Genomic DNA, 7,811 nt, shown 5'->3' with positions numbered 1-7,811 from the left:
TTTATTATGTACAAGTTATACGACTCTTTCGATTAATCCATCATTTATAAAAACCTGTTTAAGATATTTGAGAATCAGATCCAAAATAGCGTGAAAGGGTAATGAGAGTTGTTTGTGTTTATTGTGTTAAATAAAGCATTTCGCTACAATAAAGCGATAACACTAGACTGTCCTTGCAAACGACCTTAGATTAGAATGTTATAACAAAGAACATTGCCTGAATGTAAAGTTAAGTAACATTAAAGACATGTAATTACTAGTAGATCAAAGTTAACAGACAAAAAACGACTCAATTTCCTAGGAAACTATATCAGTTAATTGCGTTTCAGTTGTATCTCTTTGTTCTGCTGTCGAGCTCTGATTGGTCACGATATCGCTTACCGCATTGTACTTTCTGCGATAATTAATTAAAATTATTAATCCATTACACAAATGCGAGTTCTGATAAACATACGGAGAAGTAATATGGTGTACGAGTGTCTTACGATACCGGGTGTTTCGGTATATCCATGCATAAAAGCGAAGTCCCATTTGAACTGTGCTAGTCTGGAAGTTAGAGCTCAACAAGCTGCCCAACACCTTGGCCATTCTTCAGCCCGTGAGGATCAAGAGGAAGGCGTTACAATTTGTCGGCACATTTTTTCCCCGCTCCAGACTTAGCCCACTCGACGTCCCTAGACCGATTGACGACGTTTTATTTTATTATACATATTTATTTTGTGTGTCATTATCATCATCATCCTATTATTATTATTATTATTACCATCCATGTCTTGATAAGCGCCTTCGAAGTAGTATTTTACGAAAATGGCGCTATACAAATTATCCAAATTATTATTATCAATGTATAATGCAGTCCCCCCCAAATAAACTACTGTATTATTGCATCCTACTTACCCAACATTGAATCGTGATTCTTGGTTTGCATCATATTGTAGATCGCGAATCATGCAAATTCACAGTATATTGTAAACATTTTCAAACAATTTAATGGATATTTTACAACGCGGTACCTTCAAAGCCATTTACCGCATACCTCGTAAAAGGTGACAGTGCCTACCTACTCGTATAAGTGGAACATTTTAGCATTTTTCTGATATAAAATATTTAACCGGCATTTTAATATAATATTAAAGGTTTTATTATAAGTGAAGGGAGTTGCCCTTTTTAATGATTGATTATACAAATGATTATTTACAGATCATAAGGCAAGAAAATATATTTTGTCATTCTCCATTATTCATCAACTCTCCGGCATTCTCCCATTTAGTATTAATAAGTCATAAGACTTAGGAGATACTGAACTTCTTTATGGAAAAAGCTGTTTTCTCCGAAACCGGTCGACATTATAACTGAAATATAATAAGATACTTATACATATGTTAGATTTTTCTGTCATTCACTACTTTTAATAATAAAATACTTCATATAAAATTTGGAAAATCCTGCGCTTCTTTGGGTACAGAACCATTGTTGCACAAAGTTTCATCAACACTCGTACGATCATTTTGTTCCTATTTTTTATCGCTATTTTATGGACTGTTTTTTTTATTTTTTTTATTACAATTGAAAAATACAACTTTGTAATAAATTGATATCAGGGCCATGGGCAAAGATGAGGAGAATGAGAAAAAAAGAAAGATTTTCGATAATGCTTAAGACTTACACGACGTTTTTGTCATTTGTATTTGCCTCATACAAACGAAAAAATTAATTAATTTGTAAATCAAATCATTTGAAAATGGTCGTTTCTTTAGGAATACCAATTGAAACATCCTGTATCTTTAACTATCTACTTATATAATGCTTAATGCTTACCTACACAAATTATAATTTTGCCCATATGAAGATATCTATTAATTAAATATAATTATAGGGAAAAAGATATCATACAATAGTAATATCTCTGATCGTCAAACTCAAAGAGGGTGAAGTATGTTTAAAAAAAGACATTTAGGTATTTAATTGTTTTGTTTTTAATCAGCAGACCGGAACGAAAAAAACACATTTAATATGTAGTTTAACAAAACTTAAAATTTTATTTTACCATCATAATTTTCATTACCTACTGTAACAGGCGCAGTTGGGTAGAAGTTCAATTACGAAATGAATTAAAGGAATATTTATTTTCAGTAAGTTTAGTTGTTTGTGATGTATCTTTACATCTATCTTATATCCTAATTATTATGATTTTTATTACGGTAAATGGATATTAGGATATCCTTACTATACTACTTGCCAACAAGTTTCTAAAAATAGAGGCTTTACGGGCTTAAAAAAAACATACAGCAAATATTTTTTGCACAGGTAACCACAATTCGGCTGTCTAAACTCAAAACACAGCAAGGGACATTTTTTTTGTAGTACGTTTTTTTTTACATTTTGGACTAAGTAGATTCTACTAGTAGTTTGGACAGCTGAATAGGCTGCAAACAGCAACATACCGGAAAAAATATAAGAATATGTAAGAGGCATATCGTAGTCATACGGGAGAAAGTGACCAAGTGCATTTCTTACAAAAACGTGATCATTGACTATTTGATATCTTACTAGCTTAACATTGCCCTGAAAAAAAATTAAAAGCATTTTAAACTTGGAAGTATAATATATTGACTTGGTAAAAATTACTAACTGCATTGATGTTTATTTTGTTGGCAAGCAAAAGTGACTTAAATGGCCCTCCTGAACATTTTACGTTTTGTTAGTTGGTCACTTTCTCCTGTACGACTACGATAAACAGTGAAGGTTTGGATTTATCGTAGTCGTACAAAACAGAAGTCTAAAGAGGAAGAAGAATTAAAATAAGTACGGTAAATACTCTTCATTCAGAATTATTTTCATAATTGCCTTTGGATTAAAAAATAAATAAATATCAATAATTGTATTTTCAAAACTTCCTTATCGAAATGTAAAGCATTTTACAATTTGGCAACTTATTGCATCATAACGCACATGTATGGTTTTGGAAAGTTGGTATCACTGCCGTCAAAACCAGTCTATTTTTATTCCCACGGGAATTAGTTCATCGTTTTCAATGCGAAATTCATCAAGGGGGTAAGTAGGCTTCGCAGCAACAAGTGTGGTAAGTTTTGCAATTTTCATGAATGCGGTGAAATAACTAATGACGTCACAAATTGATCATTTTTCTTGCAATTTAAATTATGATTAAGGGGGTACTCGTAAACATCCAATTCATCGGCCGTGCGAGGGGGCAAATGTGTCTCTACATTTTTTTTTCAAAGTATATATATTGGAATTAGATTTTTTTTTAAAAGGCATGTGCTTTTGAAAAATATGTATATTTTTTCTCTTTATAACTTTTCTTCAAAATAAAATATTTATATCGAAGAAAAACTTATTTTTTCGATACAAAAACGGTGTTTTAATCAACAAAAAAATAATTACGTTTAATATTATCTGGATTTAAAGAAAATTAAGTTGTGATTTATCGTATATTGCGCCTTAATTGAACCTTTTAAGCCTTCCTTATTTCTTAAAGATTTAATCAATAATAGTACGAATTATTTAAAGTTTTCAAATGTGAAAATTACCCATTATATGACTAAATGCATTCAGATATTATGTAAGACTCGAAAAGTATTGCATAGTGACATATTAGTTAATAGATATTAGTCAACCTGGCATTGATTTTACACCCCGACATTCCGCGTAATGACGCACATAAAAATAAATAGTATGCAGCGTTCATTATGAATTATTTCCATTTTGACAGCCCGATACAAATCCTATCCACCGATCATACACGCACGCTAGAAACTACTGCCTTAAATCAAAACCACGTAGAAGACAACCTACATTTTTTTTAAATGGAAGATTTGATTACGATTCGGGTTTCATGTTCGTGAACTTTAAATGTCTCGTCTGTTCATTTACCGTAATAAAAATCATAATAATTTTAAATAATGTAAATGTTGCAATTTTTGTATTTTATTTCAAAGGCGCTAACCTAGCGAATTCTCCTTCTTCATGGTTCCATCCCAATTTATAGTCTTTGTGGACTGTTGGGGTCAGCTCTCCTCATCCTCAAGTTGTAGGTCATTCTATAATTTTTCAATTATCACGTCAATTATTATGTCACCTAGGCCATAGCTTCGAATCATGTTATCTTTCTCTAGCATCCTTGAATTCTTTGGTCTTCTTTTAGGTGTCTTTCGAGAAAGATCCATGGCGTTAACCTAGTGACTTGCAACTATTCAATCTCATATTTATATATGTTTATATAAGTATGTATTAAATAGTAATAAATAAAAAGAAAAACGTAAAAGGTATATTTCGATTTTCTAAATTACTTTCGCTATAAGAATATAATGATTGTAATTTTTCTTATTTCTTGAGTTACCTTATATTACATTTAATACAAAGTAATATTTACGTTTAATTTAACATCATAAATATATTTACATCTTCTTACAATAAACATAACATTTATTTTTAAATTCGTTAGACTCTTTTCAATTTTCATACAATCAGGCATCTCATCATACATTTTTAAACTCTTACACATATCGCCCACTCCTTTCAACAACGTCATTTATCAAAAATCGTCAAATTCAACAACGTCATATATCAAAAATCGTAAATTTTCAGTTGTACATGCTTTCGGAATGCCCATAAAATGTAATATATCCCAGTAAAAGGGGCATATTTTTAACTTAATATTTACCCGCTACAGTGTTGTTTTTGCATTTTGAAGAAAAGGTATTGTTTAATTATTTTTTTAAATATACTATAATTTTCTAAAAATATAATTCAGATTTTACCTAAAAAGATCTGTTGCACAGTAAAAAGTTCAATAAGTGGCTTGATATTTATTTTTAATACATTTTATTATATTTTTAAATTTTAAAAACGATCTCCAGAAAAATCAAGTTTTTTTTATATATGACGCTGTTGAAAGGAGTGAGCGATATGCGATACTGTTTTTTTTTTTTAATATATGATGCTACGTTTTGAAATTTTAATACTTGTCAGTAAATTTACGCTACCGTACATTACTGCCTGCTCAGCGGGGTACATTTCATAAAATTTATTTGTATGCATAATAGGATATCTCTGATTCCACTATAAATAATATAACGCCGGTACGCGAGATCCTTCATCCGCTATGAGTTCTGAAAACAGCTCTTGATCAATGAATATTTCCATCGACGCCTACTCTGTTTGATTCCTGATGCGAATTAGAGCGATCGTTTTCAAAATTATGTACCAGTAAATTTTATGTCCGCCTCCGTAGTGTAATGGTCAGCACGCTCGGCTACCGTTCCGGAGGTCCCGGGTTCTATTCCCAAGGGGGGTAAAATAAAATATAAGTGATTTTTTCACTGTAATATTTATTCAATACTACCATGGACTGGTACCTGAGGCGGAGGGCTGATCAGCTTTCCTTCATGTGTAAACGATCAAGATAACACTGCGTTTATATGACATAGTGCCCTATGCACCATTGGGGTGCGGATAAGGGTTTTATTTATATTATTATTAATTTTACAAAAATCATTGGGTGTTGCAAAATTGATCATCCAATTTTGTTTTTGAATAACTTTTTAATTACAACATTTTGATTGTTTACTCAAAATGTTGTATGCAAATAAATTAACTGGTCAAATTATAAGCTTAAAAAAATAAAATGAAAATGATATTTTATGGTGTTTCTCATGTATGTGATTATAATCCAGGATTCGGACCTCACACACTAATAAAAGAGTTTCTGCTCAATAAAAACAGCTTCTTTTCATCTCACCAATAGATGACTGTAGTGAAGTTCTAGTGATTCAAGAACAATGTTTCAAAATTGGTTCATATATATAGAACTACCAATAAATTTGTGTAGTGAGGTTGTCAATAATGGGTAGAATTGGTGAATGTTACACGTGTATAAAGTGATTCAACCAGCCTATGACGGTCGTCCGCCCCGTAAATGCCCAGACTTCCATATTCTTCTTCATCTTTGATGAGATGTCAAAAAATAATATGAACTTTTTAATTTAAAAAAATGTTTTTGAATAATTTAATAATTATTTATTTGGATCTTTATAATTTTTTTCTGTTAAGTGGAAAAGAAGATATCCGTCAAGCGGCTGCCGCCAGTGCTGATACACATTTGTGTCCTTTTATCAATCTGTTTGTATACTGCAGCTGTCTAGTTTACAAATCGCTCACTCCTTTCAAGAACGTCATAAATCAAAAAACTAGATTTTTTAGGAGAACGTTTTTAACGTTTAAAAATATAACACAATGTATTAAAAATAATTATCAAGCAACTTATTGAACTTTTTACCGTGTAACAGATCTTTTAAGGAAAACCTGAAGGTTTTTTCTCCATTTGAAAAATATTTAGTACATTAAAAAAAATAATTAAACAACGCCTTTTCTTCAAAATGCAAAAACAACATTTTCTGCCCTATATTGGGTATTTATTCAATATTACCCTGGACTGTTACCTGAAGCGGAGGGCTGATCACCTTTCCTTCATGTGTAAACGATCAAGATAACACTGGGTTTATATGACGCAGTGCCCTATGCACCATTGGGGTGCGGATAAGGGTTTTATTATTTTATTATTATTATATTGGGTAAATATTATGTTAAAAATATACCTCTTTTGCTGGGATATAGTACATTTTCTGGGCATTCCGAAAACATATCCAACTGAAAATTGACGATTTTTGATTTATGACGTTCTTGAAAGGAGTGAGCGAAATGTCAAATATGATTGACGTAGGTACGACGCTATTTGCAAAAATTATTACATCTTCCGATAGGGTGATTAAGTTTGCGCCATCCTGTACCATATTTACGACAGCTATGTTATTACTAAAGTAATATGGTAAGGCAATTCAAATGTAAAAATAAAATACTTGTATAAGACCACTTTTGAGTTTATGAACATCCGTAGTTCTCGAAACTGGTCGTGTTTACATTAATAATCTCAAAAGTGGTCTTAAAAGTGTTTTATTTTTATATTAAAATCATTATGTTATTTTACACAGTTAATGTCTAATCAATAAATAAGCAGTATGGCTTTTTATAATGAACACGCTCAATAAAAATGGATCAGAGGAATTGATAACCCTTTTTCGTGTACTAGTACATATATTTTAAATGTATGAGGAGATGCATGAACGTGGAAGAGGCGAAGAATGTTTGCAAAGTCAAAGTGGTGTGGCATTCTTTTCTCTCTGCCGTGGAAGCGGCGTGATGGTTAGTTAGTTTTTTAGTATATACATTTTTATTTTGATTTTATGTTTTCAATATTTACTGCACAAAAAACTTCTAAATTAATAATGGCGGGCTATACATACATTTTTTATATTTTTTAAATATATCTTTTCTTCTGAATTAATTGTTTTTTGGATCTTTAGGCTTTAATCATGGATTTATAAGCCTTTACACAATTTTCAAGGAGTACGAGTATGCACTCCAAATTCCCTTGTCATTGGCACTATTCTATTTTTGTTATTTTTAATTAATGGTACCTACAACACCTCCTCCATCTTATTTCCCATAGAGTCGCAGTATCCCTGAGCTCCTTCACTTACGTTACCTGTATAAAATATATTCCATTCCTAGGTCCAAGATCCAGACTGTTGGACTGATCACCTTGCCTTTATATAAGTAACAAACAAGTCAACGTTTGATGAGAAGCAATTGAGTAAATAAAAAATTAGGTTTCCACACAGTATTTTTTATTCAATAATACAAGTTACAATTAAATTATGTACACCCTGTAGTTATGAATAAAATATGTATTTTTAAAAACACCAAAATGACTGAAGCACAGTTAAGAAAAT

The sequence above is a fragment of the Brachycentrus maculatus genome, unplaced genomic scaffold (genome assembly GCF_059751285.1).
Source record: "Brachycentrus maculatus isolate JH-2025_06_01 unplaced genomic scaffold, ASM5975128v1 h1tg000370l, whole genome shotgun sequence".
In the NCBI taxonomy this organism is placed as follows: Eukaryota; Metazoa; Arthropoda; class Insecta; order Trichoptera; family Brachycentridae; genus Brachycentrus; species Brachycentrus maculatus.
Note: the sequence above shows the minus strand (reverse complement) of the source record.